The sequence below is a fragment of the Pongo abelii genome, chromosome 5 (genome assembly GCF_028885655.2).
Source record: "Pongo abelii isolate AG06213 chromosome 5, NHGRI_mPonAbe1-v2.0_pri, whole genome shotgun sequence".
Lineage (NCBI taxonomy): Eukaryota > Metazoa > Chordata > Mammalia > Primates > Hominidae > Pongo > Pongo abelii.
Genome location: NC_071990.2, coordinates 128068753 through 128089036, shown reverse-complemented (window position 1 = coordinate 128089036; position 20284 = coordinate 128068753). Strand labels below are relative to the sequence as shown.

General features: G+C 34.7%; 1 pseudogene; it reads right to left on the bottom strand.

The window, feature by feature from the left end:
* Nucleotides 1-1978: 1978 nt before the first annotated feature.
* LOC100450839 (PRELI domain-containing protein 1, mitochondrial-like) lies at nucleotides 1979-2868 on the bottom strand (annotated as a pseudogene).
* Nucleotides 2869-20284: the final 17416 nt, after the last annotated feature.

The window sequence follows — 20284 nt, the reverse complement described above, 5'->3', positions numbered from 1 at the left end:
GAAGAGCTAAAGGAGCAAAAGATAACACTTAGGTCTTACCTAAGTGTTGCTGTTGTTGTTGTGCTGTTGGAACCACTAGTACAACCATATTGTAAGAAACCAACAGCTCCTACTCCTGAGGACACTAAAAAATCTGGGAGCCCACATTCCCATTGTTGTTGCCACCACATCCACGCTACAAGTGTTGCCTGCTACTGGTACTGCTAGAGACTGACTGCTGAGGTTGCTGGGCAGCAGCAGCTTCCATTATTGAAACCAACAAACCTGAGTTGCTGAGGTGGGTGGAGTGCTGCTGCTGCCACTGTCAGGATAAGAAACAGAAGAAAGAAAATCAAAGACAAGGAAGATATAATAAAAGCAATCAGAAAAAAGACACACAAAAGAACAATCAGATGAGAGCAGATTTCTTAGAACTATAACGGAAGTCAGAAGACGATGCAATAACATCTTCAAAGAGCTGAGGGAATATATATCTTAAGTTAGAATTCGACATAATCTTATTCAAATGTGAAGCTTAAATAAATATATTAACAAGCAAAGATCAAAACAGATCAAATTTTGCAGACCTAACTGAAGGAACAATTATTAGATAAATTTCAGTAAGAAGACAGTAAAATAAGAAGGAAGATTATAAAAATAAACTTGTAAAAATATTGGGAAATCTAAACATGTTTTGATTATAAATATAACAGTAACAGTTACTAATTTGAACAGTATAAATAAATTGAATCTAAAATATCAGACTTTATATTTGGCAGATAGGAAAGAATGATGAGGGTGACTGAGACAAAAGCATTCTTTTATATTATTTATTTAGAAGGGTAGAGATGTCAAGTAGTTTTAGCCCACTGTAAAGCCAATTGCTTTCTAAAAATTGAAGAATAACAATTGAAGGATCAAAAATGAATGTACGATTTCAAAATCAAAAGAAGAAAGGTGGGTGGGATAACCATCTACTAGAAATTAAGAGAGAAAAATATATATATATTTTTTGTATTTGACTCCATTTATAACCCAAGTACAGTGACTTAAAATAGATTATTTTTCTCATATAATAGGAAGACAAGAGGAAGCTGTTAAATTCTGTCCCATGGCTAACAATGTCTCTGCTATTCTTTTGGTTACAAGATAGCTGTTACAGCTATAGCCAGAACATCTGCATTCCAGTAGGAAGAAAGAGAAAGGAAAAGCTATGACATTGTACCAGGAGAGCAAAAAGTTTCCACAGCAGCCTTCCTTTTATATATTCTTGGCCAAATATCTTTAGAAATATTTCCAGAAAATAGTCATCTTATTTTAAGTGTTTGTCCTTGTTTTATGTTTGATTTTTAAAAAATTCAATGATGGAAGAAACTGGAAGAAAAAAATTTAGAGCAATATCACTAATTAACAGAACTACCACCATGACAATAAAAATAAAACAAACTTTATCAGTAATCACGATAAATATAAATGGATTAAAGTCAGCAATTAAAAGAGATCCTCAGATTAATATAAAAATTTAAAATTATCCAGCTAAATGTCTTTTAACATAATTAACATAATAAAAGAAAGGCTAAAAGTAAAATGATCGAATCAAGGCAAACGCTAACTGATATAACTCCATTAATATCAAATACAAAATATTTTAAGGTAAAAATAATCATGAGATAAAAAGAATTATCGCATATTTACAGAAGTAAACAATAGAATTAATGATAGAGTTCCCATAAACTTTCAAAATTGTCACAAAATAAAATTTAATTTGCCAAAAACATGAGAAGAAATTCAAAAATTTACCATGACAGTGGAAAATTTTAACACACCTCTCTTAGGAAGTTGTACATAAATCGGAAAAAACATTAGTAAAAAATGTGTAGAATATTTAAATATGCAAACAATAAGTTTAGAAAAAGTATTTCAGTTCCCTAAGCCTCAGTTTCTTTATCAGAGCAATGAATATTATAATGGTAACTCTTTTTTTTTTTTTTGACAGGGCTGGAAGTTGATTTTTAATAATAAAGTACAATGGAGGGAGGGCAGAGGGGCTAAGCCTAGATGTCTGGGGTGCTGTGGTGGTGGTGGGCTGGCTACACAAACTGTTGGTGCTGCTGCTGCTTCTTGGTGGCCGCCTTGCTGGCGAGGTCCTTGGCCTTCTCTGTAGCTGCCAGTGCCGTCTCCTTTGCCTTCTCCTTGGCTTCCTTGGCTGTCTCAACAAGTGTTTTGGAAGGGGCCTCGCCTTGCAGCTTCGCCAAGATATATTCAAAACCCTTCATAGTCTTGGTCACGTTGCAAGACCAAATTCCTGGACAGCTCTGGAGACACCAAATAAGCTAGAGGAGACCCAGGCTTCCCGGCGGATTTCGGTCCAGCCACTGTTGTCAGAGTTCACACAGTAAACACATGGTTCCTCCACCACCATCAGCCGGGCGTGGTTGATGTTCCAGGTGAAGGTAGTCATGGTCTGACTCTGTGGGTCCACAATAGAGTCCTCCAGGATGTACACCGAGTGAGCAACATTGGCAGCAAACAGTCGCTCGGCCCAGTGGGGCATCCTGTTGGTCTTGGTCAGGAGTCGCCGGGACAGCAGTTTCTGGTCAGGGGTCACCTCCCGGTGTACTATGTCTTCCGTCAAGACATGTTTGCTATAGGTCCGGTACCGCTGCAAGAAGGCGGCGAACACTTGGTCCCAGGAACCCCGGAGCACGCTCTGGCCCAGGAAATACTTCACCATCGTCCCCGCCGGAGCAGGCTCAGCACCCGTGCAGCATCAGGGGTGCGGAGCCTGGGAGGCACGCAGGGGCCGGGCCGGGCCGAGGCTCGGCGCACATCCCCCGCCAGGCTCGTAGCTCAGTCACCACCGCACCGCGCCCAAGCAGCTGCCGCCGCCGCCGCCATGAGTTGTCCGGCCCGGTAACTCTTTTAAAAGACTTTTGAGATATAAATCACTTAGCACAATATTTGGACAGTGGACAGGATCCGTAGATTGAGCCAGCAGCATCCACATTTAGAATAGCGCTAACAGGAGAACTACCAGAAATTGCAGTAATGGCAGTGATAGTGACACTATCTATTTTTGAATTTTTTTCCAGGTCCTCATAAAATAAATGAAAATTAAGAAATGGTAGAATCATTAAATTTCATCAGCCTATAATTCTGTTTGTATTAAACAGGTAAGCCTTAGGATGCTTATCAGTAGTAAATTTACGGATGAAAATTTGACTTTCAAACCTGTTTTAAAATATATTTTGAGTAAAATTATATATAATAATCCTTTCCCAGTTTTAACATGGTAGCTACAGATCTTTAAAGGAATAAAAACATAAATATAGCACTATAAATATTTTTATGTTTCTCTAACTTTGCCTTAAATATGAAAAATATATTTGCATGAAATGAAAACTTCTGGAAATTTCACATTTTGATTTAATGTCTATAACACTCTAGCACCTAATTCACAAGTTTTCTCTCTACTATGATTTCTCCTATCTACTATTCTTGGTAAATTCAGCATTCCCATAAAAGGCTCATTTAACAAAATAATCTCTTGCTTATTTGAATTCCAGTATTGTTTTTCTTCACCTGTCATAGCCACCTATGAACACATGCCCACCCACTCTCACCCTATTTTACTTACTTTAAGGAACTTACTTTCTCATTTTTTTTAACTTGACCTTCAAAGTATATCTCCATATTCATTCTTCTTTCAATTCTCAAAACTGAAAAATCTCTTCCCTTTCTCCAAGAAGAAACCAAATCTTGACTTACTTAGAAGCACGTAACTTGAACTTAGAGATCATTGTTCCTCATGTAGTTGGAATTAAAAGTTTTCAGTTTCTGGAGTTAATATTTATTACTTTGAGCAAGTCACTTTAATCTGGTCTCTCCCGGTCCTCTGCACAGATACCTACACACTAATCTTGCTGCTTCTGCACACGCCTCTGCATCTTTCCACATCTTTCTTCCTACCGAAATAATAACCCACCTTTTCTCTTTTATAATCTTGTACCTCTCTCCCAATATTCCTCATCTTTCATCAAAAATTTCTCACTACTTTAGCCCTTAAGATTTTTCCTCATTCTGAACTACTCATCCATATACTACTTATTGACTGTTAACTCACATTTGGCATCAATCATATATTGTCCTATAATTTTAGGACATGTCTAGGTTCATGAGCTTTTAGAAGAAATGCATAATGTCATTTAGCTCTTCTACCAGGCCTAAACCAGGACCCTACATGTTGTGAGTAAAGTAAAATTTACAGAAAATTTAGAAACAATGGCCTTCCAAATTGTGATTAACTTTATGCAATAAAATAATTGATTATAAATTTAATTTTAACTTTGCTTCTTTGGGTATAAGCACAATACGATGTTTTGCAATATTATCTTTTCTTTTTGTTTGTTCATCTTTTTACATCCCATTCCTGAAATATAAGAAAGAAATATTTCATCGTCATTGAGTACTTCCATCACTCTTTCCTACTGTTATTTCTTTCACTTCTTGCAATATTGCCAGCATTTTTGTCAATATGTTTTATTGTCTCTGGCTTTGCTTTACTGTTTGGTGATCCACCCTATTTATCATTCTTCTTGGTGCTTTTATGACATTACAAAACTCTAGAGATATTTATAAATGTTATGGTAAGTACATTATAATTGTTATTTTTAGTAACAAGTTATAAGTAACATTTTAAATGAGTATACAAAGTAATTTTTTCTTTTAAAGAAAGCAGATACTGAGCTATTTTCTCTAACGTATGCTCTTGGCAGTTAACAAAATTCTCAGCCTTAGTCCTAAAATTCTCAGCCTTAGTCCTAAAGGCTAAAACTACTTATTATAATAAGTGACAGATATTCTGTGTGAATTGAATAGCATATTAAGTAGAGAAGAAACAAATCAAGTCTTTAAGAGTACAGGAGTGAGTATAGTCACAGCATAGCTAAGCAAACTTATGTTTTAACCTTTTATTTGAATTTTAAACATTTGTATTCATTTTAATAAAAAATTAAAAGTCAAAACTATTGAGAATATTAGTTAATTTAAAATTATTTTGCCATTCTGCTATTTAATACATGGATCCTCAAGAATTATGAGTGCAGTGAAAATCTAGCAATTGGAGGACCATCTTTTCCAATTTCCTTTGAGCTTGTGTATTAGGAATATCCTTGCCTGAAAGCTTTATGAGCTATCTATGAGCAATGACCAGTATGTGTACAATTTTACCAGCAGGACTCTCATGGGGTTAGTTAAAATATCTTGTGGTAGGATACTTTCAGGATTCTTTTTTTTTTTTTGTTCTCCTACTCTGACTGACTGAGAACTTGTTCTAAGCTTTATTAAAAGAAACAGCAAATGTGTCAACTAAAATAGTTTTAAAATTATGGGCATTACAAGAAAGTAAGAATTGTGAAAAGAATCAAAGCTATTAGTAACAACAGTAGAGAGGTAAATCGGTTTTAGCTAATTTAAAGCAATATAGCTAGGAAAAGTGGAAAGAGGGATTAGGCTATAAAAAGTAATTGAGAGAATGAAATTCCAAAACAACTGACATCACAGGTATGTTGATGAGGCCAATGTAACTCTGCAAGTCAACAGGTAACAGATTGCTATGTTTATAGCATCATACATCATGGTTCCATCAATCCCCAACAGCACAGAAGGCCTCATAGTTGTCAGTATGTTTTGATGGGAGATTTTATGTGACGATCTTTGAAAAATACATATCCTCCCTTTTACTTCGCCTTTCAATAATCTTTGTTGAATATCTGTTGTCAGTTTAGCCCACCCCCTTTGCTGTTCCTGTGTCAGACATTCCAGATAAGCATACTAACTATGGAGAAGGACTCACACAGGGAGGTTAAGAAACTATTCCCTTCTCTGAATTCTTAGAGAATTCCAGGGCCCTTCGCAAATACATTAATACTTACGCTCGTCCATTGAAGGTGAAATAAAATATTGCATTGCTTTTAAAGCAATGTTTAAAATAAAAAATTAGTGAACTATAATAATGTTTATACAAAGCTTTAACATGTTATTGAACCTTATGATCACTCCCTCAGAAAGTCTGTAGAATGAATTAAAATGAATTAAATCTAAATATTTTATTTTATTTTATGTATTATTTATTTTTTTGAGATGGAGTCTTGCTCTGTTGCCCAGGCTGGAGTGCAGTGGTGCGATCTCGGCTCACTGCAACTTCGCGTCCCGGGTTCATGCCATTCTCTTGCCTCAGCCTCCCGAGTAGCTGGGACTACAGGTACCCGCTACCATGCCTGGCTAATTTTTTTTTTTTTTGTATTTTTAGTAGAGACAGGGTTTCACCGTGTTAGGCAGGATGGTCTTGATCTTCTGACCTCATGATCCATGCTAAATTTTTAATGTATATTCAATTCCTATAACTTGGAGGATGAGGTCACATGAACAACCTTTCCACTGACAATTAAAAATGCTGAATTAAATGTACAAAACATTTTTACAAATACCTTTGATGAGCTGGAACGTGTGTAAGAAATATTCAGAGGCCGAAAAGTGAAATGAAATCAGGAACAGAGAGAAAAGCTGAACATTGAACCTGGCTGTCTCCTGAAGAGAATTTGCCAAACCTAGTGAACTTGGACTTCAATTCTCATGGTTTCATAAGGATCAGAGAATGGGAGAAAAATTTTAGGATCTGGACAAATTGAAGAGTCTACCTGGAGACCAGAGCACCAAAGGAATAAATCCTGATGGCAAACTGAACCAGAAAAAAAGCAGTCTACCCTACTGCTAGAAGGCAATAAGGACAATTTCCTGTATTGAACCTTCTTGCCCCTAATAATTAATAACCATAAACTAGCCCTCACCTAGATGTGCACAGTAAAACCAAACTACCTGAATGATGTAAAAACTTAAAGGCAACAATAAAGTAGCTTAAGGCTGGTAGAGTCATGGCATCTAACAGGAGCAAATACAAAAACTTTCTAAAGCAGGCCACCCAGGCCTCAGATAATTTCCTTAGATAAAGTTCCAAGAAACAAGATCTCTCCCCAGATCTTTGTTTCTAAATACCGTTTGCCAATAAAAGAAACCAGGGATCTTTGAAAAAATGTTTCTTTCTGGGACTGGGGCAGAGAATACAAAAGATGAACTTGGAATACCTTGTAGTGCCAGAAAGTAAAGAAGTGCTAAAAAAAGAGAAAAAGAAAGAAAGAAATCGGGAATATGTTGAAAGAGAGGAGCCAACTTGAATAGTAACAAAAAATGAGCCAAATCTGTGCATCCAAACAAATAATGAAAATGGTTTAAAACCTATGGAATAAAATAAATATCCATGAGTATACAATGCTATAAATAAATAAATAGGAAAGTAAGCCTAGCTCTTATTTTCAATGGGATTCTAATTAATAAATGTAGAACGAATGATGAAAATGGAAGATCATCACTAGATAAACACAACAAAGCATCCAACAAATTTAGATTGAAGGACATGCTAAAAAATCAGTCCTCTTCAAAGAGATCAGTACTTCAAAGATCAGTACTCTTCAAAAGCATCAAAATTATGAAAGAGAAAGACTGAGGAACTTCTATCAATGGAGAGAGAACAAAATGACATGACAATGAATGCAGTTTGGGGTCCTGAATTCGATTCTCGATCAGAAAAAAGAAAGACATTAGTGGGAAAATCGGCATAATTTAAATAAGGCTTATAGATTATTTAATAGTATTGGTGAAGTGTTAATTTTCTGCATTAGGTAATTGCCCTCTAGATATGCAAGATGTTAACTTTAGGGGAAAATACATGAAAATTTTACATAAACTCTCCTTACTATTTTGTGCAACTTTTCTCTAAGCATAAAATTACTTAAAAATAAGAAGTAAAAGAAAAGAGAGAAAGATGATTTCTCAGTTAAAAATAACAAAATCACAATGAAATAAGGATTTTTGAGTTAGGGCCAAAAGAAACAACAGATAGGAGAATCAGAATTGCAAAGATTTTAGAGCAGAATTATAATAATAACTACAGATTCATAATCTCCTATCTGGTATTCCAAAATCTTCAACACTTTGAGAAACCAATATTTTTTTCTAGACTTGTCACAAATTGATTTGGCAGCAAAACCCGGCCTGAACTGATGTTAGGCTATTTTCTTAGTAGTCTTTACTTATGTCACTTAATGAGACATTTATGTATTCTGGAATAGAATAAATATCTCATTAAGTGGCATAAGTAAAGAAATATATACATTCTTTCAGAGGGAAACTGAAAGTAAATAAACATCTTTCCACTATCTAACCCCACTCTTGAATTCCTACTGGTGAGTAACTGTGACCAAATCCAACCAGAAAACAGACATCTAAGAAGCTAGGTGATATAGTCCATCTTCCTGGAGCCACAGCAAGGAAAAGAAAAAGTGATGAATTAGATGGAGAGTCAAATAGAGATATAACCACCAGAGCTGTAGAATTAATCAGTGTGTTAAGTATAATTAAAACACTGTAAATATGACTAAGCAGGTTGGCCCAGTGGCTCATGCCTGTAATCTTAGTATTTTGGGAGGCTGAGGTGGGAGGATTGCTTGAGCTCAGGAGTTTGAGACCACCTGGGCAAAATAGGAAGACCCCATCTCTACAAAAAATTTCTGTAAAAATTATCCAGCCATGGTGGTACATACCTGTGGTCAGAGCTACTCACAAGGCTGAGGTGGGCCCAGCCTCGCTTGGGCCCAGGAGGTTGAGGCTGCAGTGATCTATGATCACACCACTGCACTCCAGCCTGTGTGACAGAATGAGACTCTGTGTCAACAACAACAACAACAAAATGCCTAGGCATAGCTTTTAAAGAAAAAAAGTAGAAAATTTAGAAATAAAAATACAAATTATATAACTAAAATTAAGAACTCCTGTTATGTATTAAATGGAAGATAGATATAGCCAAAGAGAGGATTCTTGAAATAGTAGAGCTGGAGGAAATATCAGACAGGGAGTTTAGAGAATCAGAGGTGAAAAATATAATAGGGAGATAAAAGATATGAGATCAGGATGGGAAGATTCAACATACATACAATCAGAATTTATAATGAATCCACAAATTCAAGAAAACTGATGAATTCCCAACAAGGTAAATTAAAAGACAAATATTGTCAACCTCAAAATTTAAAAAATCTATCTGTATGCTGTGTGTAGGAGACATTTCTAAACCAGAGATATAGACAGGAAAGAAAAACAACAAAAGAAGATATAACAGACAAATACTAATGAAAATAAAATTAATGAAACTATGTTAATATTTGTAATAAGACTTGAAATTAAAAAGCATTGCAAGAGATGAAGGTCAGTGCATAATGATGAAGCTTTCAACATACAAATTGAAGAATTTTTAACAATCTCACCCTTCATGCACTGAATATCACCTTAAAATAGAACAGACTTTTTTTTCAGAATAAGGAAAATACACAAATTCACTATCATATTGCAAGATATCAACATAACTTTTTCAGTAAATGACTAAACAACAGACAAAATAATAAAGAACCAGAAGAATTGGATAACATTATTAATAAACTTGAACGATTAGAAATATATTTAAAAAACTGTACCCAACCACCATAGAATTTATATATTTTCAAGCATATATGAATCGTTTTTTTAAAGTTGAGCACATAATAGGCCACATGCCAAATTCCAGTTGCAAATACTGATATATGTATGTAATATATAATTGGACAATATAGGCTGCATAACATTTAATATAATATATAATGTACAGGTATATGATATATACTACTGTAATATATATTTTATTGTGTGACTCAGTTAAAAATAGTAAAAAATGACTAGAAAATTTCAAACTTATAAATTGAGACAAATATTTCTAAATAAAAACTAGGGCAGAAAGTATAAATTGTCATGGAAATTAGAAAATATTTGGAGCTAAATAATATTTTAAAGTTAATAAGTAATATTAAAAACATAAATAAAAACATCTGTGCACAGCTAAAGCAGTGGCTGGGGATAGATGCATAGCCTGGTTTTTATTAGAAAAGGATGAGGGCTGAAAATTAAGCATTCAAATAAAGAAGTTTGAAATATTTTTAAAAAATTGAAAGTAGTAAAAGGAAAAGATTAATATATAGGAGCAAATATTAGTAATATAGAAAAACAATTTTTTTCATGGTAAAATTAACAAAACTCTGGGGAGACCAATCAAAGAAAACAACAAGAAAGTGCAAACACACACACAGGCACATACATACACATTGTCAAAATTAAAAATGGAAAATAATTACCACAGATATGAAACAGATAATAGAATACCACAAACAGATTATGGCAGTAAATTTGAAAGCTTGGATAAAAGGGTCAAGTTCCTAGGAAAATATAATTTATCAAATTAAATCAATTGGAAACAGCACAAACTATCACTAACCATAAAATAAGTGAATCTAGAAATTCTTTATATAGGATTTCTTTCCCACAAAATGTTCTGATAGATTTTAAGAGCTAAGAATATGTTCCGGCAGAGATGATATACAAAACAGAAGTATAAAAATTTTACATCGAAAAATATATATAAACTGCTTTTAAAAGTGAAAAACTGAAACAACCTAAAAGCTCAAAATTAAGCACATAAGAAATTTTATATTGTTTTCCAGAATAGAATATTAAATAGCATTTTAAATATTTCTAACCTTTTTTCCTTTTTATGTTGCATTTTCTGGTAACCCCAAAATTCTGACAAAGTTTTATTATCTGTTAATTGCCTGACATTAGCTCTTATTTGGGAAATTTAGAATGTTCATTCTTGAAGTGCAGCAGTCAGGACAGACAGAATGCAGGCTGGAGTCTGATTAAAGGTGATAAGAGACAGCAACATATGAGCAACATCTTAGAGTAGACAGAGCATTATGGTGACAAGTGAAAACAAGGATGGATATGGGAACATATGAGCATTCTTCCAGGACCCCAGAAATACTTCAGGAATGCAGCCTGCTAAAAGACTTCCTACTAATTGAATAATGTGGGATTCTGGGACATTATTATTTGAATATTAATGTTAGTCAGAACCTGGAAACATCTCTTCTAAATATGAAAAGATGTTCTCTAAACTAAAGAGCTTCTGCACAGCAAAATAAACTCTCAACAGAGTAAACAGACAATCTATAGAATAGGAGAAAATTTTCGCAAAGTATGCATCTGACAAAGGTCTAATATCCATCATCTATAAGGAACTTAACCAAATTTACAGAATAAAAATAAGCAACCCCATTAAAAAGTGGGCAAAGACATGAACAGACACTTCTCATAAGAAGACATACATGCAGCCAACAAACATGAAAAAAAGCTTAGCATCACTGATCATTAGAGAAATGCAAATGAAAACCACAATGAGATACCATCTCATACCAGTCAGAATGGCTACTATTAAATAGTCAAAAAATAACATGCTGGTGAGGTTGTGGCAAAAAATACTTATACACTTTGGTGGGAGTATAAATTAATTCAACCATTGTGGAAGACAATGTGGTGATTCCTCAAAGACCTAAAGACAGAAATACCATTTGATCCAGCATTCCTATTAGTGGGTATGTGCCCAAAAGAATATAAATCATTCTATCATAAAGACACATTCATGGGTATGTTCACCACAGCACTATTCATAATAGCAAAGACATAGAATCAACTAAATGCCCATCAATGGTGGATTGGATAAAGAAAATGTGGTTCATATATACCATGGAATACTATGCAGCCACAAAAAGGAAAAGATCATGTCCTATGCAGGAACATAGATGGAGCTGGAGGCCATTATCTTTAGCAAACTAACTCAGGAGGAGAAAACCAAATATTTGATATTCTCACTTATAAGTGAGAGCTAAATGACGAGAATATATCAATACATAGAGGGGAACAACACACATTGGGGTTTATCGGAGGGTGGAGGGTGGGAGAAGGGAGAGGATCAGGAAAAATAACTAATTGGTACTAGGCTTAATAGCTGGGTAATGAAATAATTCGTATAACGAACCCCCATGACAAACGTTTACACATGTAACCAGCCTGTAAGTATATCCCTGAACTTAAAAGTATATATATGTGTTTGTGTGTGTGCAATATGTGTGTGTGTATACATATATATACATATATATACACATACATATATATACATATATACATATATACATACATATATACATATATACATACATATATACATATATAGACATACATATATACATATATACATATATACATATATATACATACATACATATACATATATACACATACATATATATATACATATATATATATATAAAGGCCTTTGGGGTCAGCAGATTCTGTTGAATCTGACAACAGTTAAGCAAAGCTTAATTTGTATTAATCTGGTACTAATAATGATTATATATGTTTCTACATTGATCTGTTACCATCATAATCATATCATGTGTTTAAAGCTTTTACCTACAAAAGAATTTATTGGAATGAGGTACATCAATATGTAAACAATAGTTGTGTTTGTGGGTTTACGTTTATATTTTTTCCTTCCTCCAAATTTTCTCTATTTTTCTATTGTTTTATTTTAAAATGAGCATATAGAGAAATACTAACTAGAAAAAGTACAAAATTATTTGATTGCCCGGAGTGGGCAAACAAGACAAGGAAAATACCTTTACAAAACAGTGCCTAACCAGACACCCTTCCCAAAAGCATACGCCCTATATGACACAGCCTTTTACCTTTGACCCAAAGAAATAAACAAAAATCTATTTTGTGCTGAACCAGTTCTACTTCTTAGTCTTAAGCATGATTCTTGCTGTTGGCTGTTTGCCTCTTGTAATGCATTTTCTGAAATAGCCACAAAAATATGTAGCACAAACATTAGTTCTCTGAACCTATCATTCATAAGATAACCATAATGAATTGCTCTGTAACAGACTCTCAAAAAACATTAAATTTTCATTCTGAAGTGAAATAGAAGCCTGCATTACATCAGCCTGGCATTTTTTTGACTTGCCTGCTATTGGTTGACATAACTTTTTTTATCCTGGACTCTGAATTTGGGACTGAATGCAAACCACAGAGAACTACAGAAAACCTAAGCTGCATTTCTTGTGGAGGCAAAAGAAAAACTTGGCTCTTTTGGCAATCAATAGAACCAAGGGATGTCATATTCTCACCACTCCCACATCATGACCAAGCAACAGTACTCTTTGCCTTTAGTGCATTGGCTAGAATTGTAAGAATGGCAAAACTGACACAGCTCAGTGTTTCCCACAGAAGTGTCTGGCAAAGTTAAGATATTGGTTATTGTTGTCTATTTAGGCCACCAAACCTTTGGTTTTTCAAGCTAATGTTACTCAGTAGAGAAGAACTGGTCTACATGACAAGTAATAAAAAATAGCAGCTACTGAAATACTGACCTTAAAATACCCCAAGTAATAGCATCTCTCTTGCTCCAGTTCTATCTGTAGGTATCTGTTAAGGATACTAACAACTATGTTCAATTTCTCCAAGGGAAAAACATTGAAGGATATATATGACCTTGAATCATTACCTAGTTTTATACAAATGTGTTACTTTATTGCCATCAGGAGAACAGTTCCATAAATTTCTTTATCATTGAACTTCCCGTAAATATTCAACAGGTATTATTTTAAAATAACAACTTAAACCATAAACAACCTTTAAAAACCACAAAACTATGTTTAATGCTGAAACTGGTAGAAAAAAATGAATCCTTAAATTTGAAATATACAATGTTTAGATATTTTTAAATCAAGTTTTTTATTGAGAGCATTAGTAACTAAATAAGAATATATAAATAGCTCTATATTAAAATGGATGTTTCTAAATGAAAATAAACTATGAAAATATAGTTCTTCACTTAGCAACATCTTTTCCATTGATAGTGTAAAAATAATTCTTTTCTATCTAAGCTACAATTATTTTCTATCTAATTTTCAAGTTTGCAATAGTTTGCAGTGTAGGGTCTTTCACATTCCGTGACCCTACAATCACAAACAATGAATCACTTCCATGTGGTCTTATTTAAATAAAGGGCTGTTGCAATCAGAGTTGATCACCAAAAATTAGGCAAATAATAATTGTAATTCTCCAGCTATTTGTCTCCACGATGACTTCAGTTTCAGTGACTACATACTTCACTCCTTGAATTTAGGACCTGTAACTTGGTTAATACTAAAATAATGGTTTTAAAATTAATACTTTTCTTTCTAATCCTTCCCATTCTCATCTTCCTCATTGTTTTAACAGGGGTGAAAAAACATTTTATTTCTGAGTACTTCATTGACTGAAAGTACCTAAAGTGCAAAAGTTCTAAATGCTTCATGTCTGCTTTTGAGAAGAATCATTTTCAGTACAGACTGTTTCATACCCCCAGCTTAATATGTAACAGATTGCCTGGTAGTACAATCGTCCTTCTGCTTGCAGAAAACCAAAAGGCTCAGATGACATGAATGACACTGTAAATCTACACAGCTATTCATTTTGTACCGACTTTCAATGTTCTTAACCTCATCAGAGAGCCTGATAATCCTCAAATAATTTTGTTGGCTTCTTGCACTGTTGCCTGGTAATGAAAACAGAGCCCTCCTCCATTCCAGCCATTGGCCTTCACATCACCCTCTGCAAACACACACACACACACACACACACACACACACACACACACACACACACACCAGGTATGTTAATATGACTCAGTGTTCATTTGGGGGCTCTAATTATTAATAGCTTTTTGGATCAAATCAGATAATTTCTTTGGTTGCTTTCCTTTTGGGCCTAACAACCTAACTGAACAAATCACATATTTGCTCCAAGTCTTTTCTGGTATGAAAATAAAACATGATGGGAAAAGCTGAATTTTTAATATGATTAATCTATAGCTAACTCAGCTTGCTGTCTTATGCAATACCATGAGAAACAGCTGGGTCTCACTAACCAGAAAGCACTTTTATGGTTTCTCTTAAGGGCCATTAAATCAATGTGATGAGAGCACAGCTGGACTGAATCCTGAAAAATTTATCAGATCCCACACAATACATAAAGGAAGCATGAGGTACTATTGCAGACTCGGCACTGGCCTCGTTGCTTAGACTGCAGGTGAAGTTTACCAGAAAAAGCAAACTCCCTTGTTGAGTCTTTGAAAATCTGATGTTTGTCTATACCTCTTTCCTCTGTGTGGGTATCTTCTTAAAATACCAGTTACTCATGCAACCATTAAAAATAGTTTTCCGGCTGGATTTATTGGCATGACAAGGACATACAAGGACCTATTTGGCTGTCCCAATATAACTTTCAACACCAAAAGTCATGTTTTGTGCTTAATAAATTTTAGCACATTTGGGGGGACCCCAAACTGTAGCCCTTTGAATATTTAGGAAGCATAGTGACTGAATAAAGGCTTCCAGTGAAGGGCCAATGCCCAAGTAACAAGTTCTACCTTGTTAAACCAAAGCAAGAATAGTACAACTGCCAAAAATACATATTTTTTTCTTTTCTTGTTTTAACTTAATTTCCTCAGTACTCTATGAACAATAAATGTGGTACAAAAATCATTATTACTTAAAGGGTAAAGAAAGATTTTGTAATGAATCAACAAGCACATATAAGGTAAAACAGTGATAGAACTTAAAAATAGAAACTAAACTCCCAAATCTGTTGGCAATTAGGCATAATTGCCTAGAATTCTAACCCCATGGTCTCTGCTCTCTTAATCACTATGTCATACTAAGAAAGATAGAGATAGCATAAATTTAAATCTAAGCTGTAAAGTCAGACTCCCAACTCTGTGACTCTAAGTAACTTATTTAATTTTTGGAAAAAGGGGAATAATAAGAGTGTTTCCCTCCATGGGCACTGAAAAAAAAAAGGAAAAAAAATCCATGTGACATATTTAGCTCAGGAATTGGCATGTATATAATTAATGCATGTTATGTCATTTCCTTCTCCTTCTCTCCTTCTCTACTTCCCTTTCACCTCTTTTCTTCTTTCTACCTTTCCTTCTCCTCCTTCTCTGTGGTCATCATCATTGTCATCATGTTTACTATAGCATAATCACCTTCATGAGATTATGAACTTCTTGACTGTGGAGAAATTGTCTTTTTTATTTCTACATCTTTCATAACACACTTAACGGTTCATGAATGAAAATATTACTTAATCAAGCCCTGGGTGATAAATCACTTGTGCTCTGCTGGATGAAAAAAAATCCCTAAAATCGACATCAAATCTCACCCCTTTCATATGGCTGGAGACTTTTCCACACATCAGAACTGATAAATTCCTTTTAAAATCCACACACACATCGCAAAATATAAATTTTCATACTATAATGGATAGTGATTACCACATATCATGAATGTCCATAAGAATATATTTTTATCAAAAGATAAGATAGGAAATGCTATATTATGGTATAATTAAATAAACTTTGTTATGTAACATAGCCACACTGATGATGGTCACACACGTCTCTAAGGAATCTGCTCTCAGGAAATTTATAGTTGAAACAGAGGTATCATATGAGATAAAAGAAGAAATAGCTAAAAATCAACCAGAAAAAAAAAAAAATCAGATAAATAAGCTTAGTAAGATTATCTTCCAGAAAAGGCTAATGATATTTTGCCTATTATGGGCAGTTTAGGAACATAGGTTTTTATTTTTCTTTTCCTTTCTTATATTAGGATAAAAAGTACACTCCTACTTCCCTTCCTCTCATAGTTATTTTAAGCTTAGCCAGCTATAATAAGGGCACCCTCAAGCAATAACAATGAACAAACTTAAATTTCAGAGGTTTACATTTTTTGTTCATGTTGAATTTTTTCAGCACATTTCAGAAAACACAAGTTAAAAGTACTTACATTGAACTTTTCATGCCTTTTTGAAAAACACTTTCTCCTATCCCCAACACATAAATATATCATATGACAGCTAGAAAACTACAGGTAAGATATACGTCTTGTGATTTTATTGCCTCTAACAAATGAAGGTCCAGCAATCAAATGTTCTTGCATATAACATGAAGATTCCTCTTATTTATAGTATAATTTTGAATCATACAAACCTTGGTTTTAACCATCTGGGTACTAATCATTCATGTATAATTTATGTTTACAACATAGTTTACCCTATTTAAGTTTGGCACAAAATGAAGGATATAACCAAGGCCTGTTTTCAATTCCAATTTAGTTAGTGTCTCAGGGTACTCTGATTTTGGATCTTCCTATGATTCCCTCATTTTATATTGCAGTGTTTCATGTGAATTCTATATTCTCTTGCTATCATAGCTCAATAGCCAGAGAATAGTGGAAGAAAATAAAGGGGTAATTGAATTATACTACAGGAATTAAAATAACTAAATAAAAATTTAGCTGAATTTTCACAAATTCATCACTCTACAGGAAAAAAAATCTCTTTCAATACTTTGATGTATTGAAATATTGCAAATAATCAGTATCATCATATTATAAATAATCAGTATCATGTTGTTTTTCAGTTGAGGTTAATCACCCAAGGCCTCTGTCAAACCCAAGACTGGACAATTGTATAGTTTGGCTATTATAACTAAGATTCATGTTGTTCATTACAACATTATTAAAAAGTAGTGGATGGTGCTATCCATCTCCTCCCGTGGGCCTGAGGAAGCCTGGGCAATATGCTCCTCTCAGTTAGTTAAGGGATGTGGTCTAGAGAAAGAAAAAAAGAAATTATCATGTATCTGGATCAGCAGCAGGAGCTGACACAGCCAAGGGTTCTCACTCCACTTCACTTCTGACACCATTATGTACAAGCTGGAGAACTTTTGAGACCAGTGGGCAGGAAAATGTAAGGCAATGGTGAATCTCCAAATGGGTTCTATATGAAACTGCATAAGCTGCCAGACCCCTTGTCTAAGCCAGGAAGGCCTCACTCTATTTCTTGTAAGCTGTTTCAGGCTCCATAGCATGTCTTAGCTCATTCCTCGCCACTTCTCCAAAGCTTGCAGTTGTTTCTCCTGGGATACTCATGCTCCTCTCTACTGGGATGGTCTCCAACAGGGCAGCTGTTTCAACTGCTCAGTATCTTCATCAATCTTTATTTGATATTCCTAATTGAGTACCTCTGCCAACAAGCTGGAACATGGTCTTCTGATCTGTAGTACCACCCACTGGCTTTAGAGGGCCTGCTTCCAGGCAGATGACCATCTTCAGAGCATTGGCTGTATTCAGTCTCCATTTTCATCCTCAATCTCGTGCCTCCCGACAGAGAACAAGCTCCACAAATGGAGAGCTTGCAGAAGCCCTATTGCCCGGATATCATTGTAATCTTATCTCTTGGAAAACAATGCCACAGGACTTCAGATGGGCCATGCCTTTTCAGATGAACGTTACAGTCCCTGTCAGTCCACCAAACAGCAAAATACAATGAATTTATCCTTGGCAATTAACCAGAGAATCAGTATTCTCATGGAACAACCATCCCCAATTGCTCCCAACATATAAAATAGATGTAGCTGCAACAAACAGCAGATGATGTCTGTAATCAGAAAATAAAGGCTGTAAATGAAGGCTGCATCTTCCTACATGGAAAATAAAGGAAAGAGAGCTGTAAATGAAGCACCAAAAATTGCCTCTGTAGACATTTTGTAATATTCATCTAAGCAGAGCAAATTCTCCAAATGTAAAAAAAATTCGATTTTTTGGGGATCAAGCCACCAACAATAGTACAAGATGGTGGCACTAAAATTTCATATCCTATCCCAGAGGAGCTTAGGAGCTGAGAAGAATAATTACCAAACTCTTACTCCTTTCTTAACAGTGGAAATCATTTTTCTGGGGATGAGACTTTAGGGGACCAAGCATGAACAGTTACCATGTCTCTAGAATCTTCTGTAACTTTCTGAATGGTGTTGCTGAAATAGATATGAGTAACAATATCAAACAGAATATCTTACCTCATGGAAGATCAGCTTCCTAAACTATCCCAAATCTAATCCTGGGGCAAATATGGATATTAGAAAAGTGGGAGGAGACAATATTAATATAGAAGGGGAAAATTGATGTTGATTCTGTAAAAATGGTGTCTTCTGCCACCTGTGCTAGGTAAAGAAAGCTTTATTTACCATCTTCAGGGGGACTGCATTCTAAATCTGTGAGGAATCTCAGGAATTAAGACATCAGGACCTGAATTCTTTTAAAAATTTGATTGTTGACATCTGCCTGATGGTGAGGGGGAGGCAAAGTTGCTTTTACTCCATATTTTACTCTCTTTTTGACATTGTTGTTGTTGCTGCTGCTGATAATATATTGTTTACCTCTGTCACAGTTGCTGTAAAAAATAAAATAACCTTTTTATTTTGATATTATAATCACTGTTCCTTGGGAAAAGAGCACATTTGGATAGTGGCTGCCATTCACTTTGCCTATTTGTGTCCATATAACACTTTAACTAAATGCTCAGATTTGTAACATTTTAAATGTAATTAAGGTAGAATATAAACTGAACGTTTGCATCCAGGTTACTTGAGCTTGATTAATAATTTTGATATCCATACCATTTTGAATTTGGAAGGAAACTTAGAGGTCACATATATTTTGAAACGTATTTGTTCTTATAATTTAACTGGAATAGTGCTCTAAATTCTCTCAAAACCTATTGGCACCATTCCAGTACAGTCATCATTAATGCTCACATGGGCCGTTCTCTCTTGCCACCCCTCAACTGAGTTTCTCTCTCCTCTCAGATGCTTTCCACTGTCATTCCCTTTCTTGTATCTATTGCTCATCCTTCATGGTTCGACTAAAATGTCACTTCCTTTCAAAGTTTTCTGACCTCTCCTCCCACCCTTTGACTCTATAGCACTTTTCCCTTACTATAGCTTCTCATTTAGTAGTGTGCTGGAGACAGCCTATGGCTGGCTTACCAAAGCCAACTGTGGGCATTTATTTTCAATGCCATATTCCATAGCCACACATTGGTAGCTTGAAATTGGCCAATGTGAAAGTATTTAAATCACATACGTTAGAAAATTTTACAAATCTGGGCTCTTATTATTCATTCATTTATTCATCCATTTTTGAAAGCCAATTAAACTTCTAGCAGCACACTATTGGTCATTGCTCTTATTACATGTCCACAATAGAGTTTATAATTGCTTGTTATGTATTTTATTGTGCTATTTTTGTTTTCTCTTCTTTGCTGCCTTCTCTTAGATGGTGAATTTTATAACTTCAAGAACCATATCACTGCTGCTGATTCCCAATCCAGTGCCTAGAGCACAGTAGATAATCAGCATGTTTTAAAGAAGACAAGAAGTTGC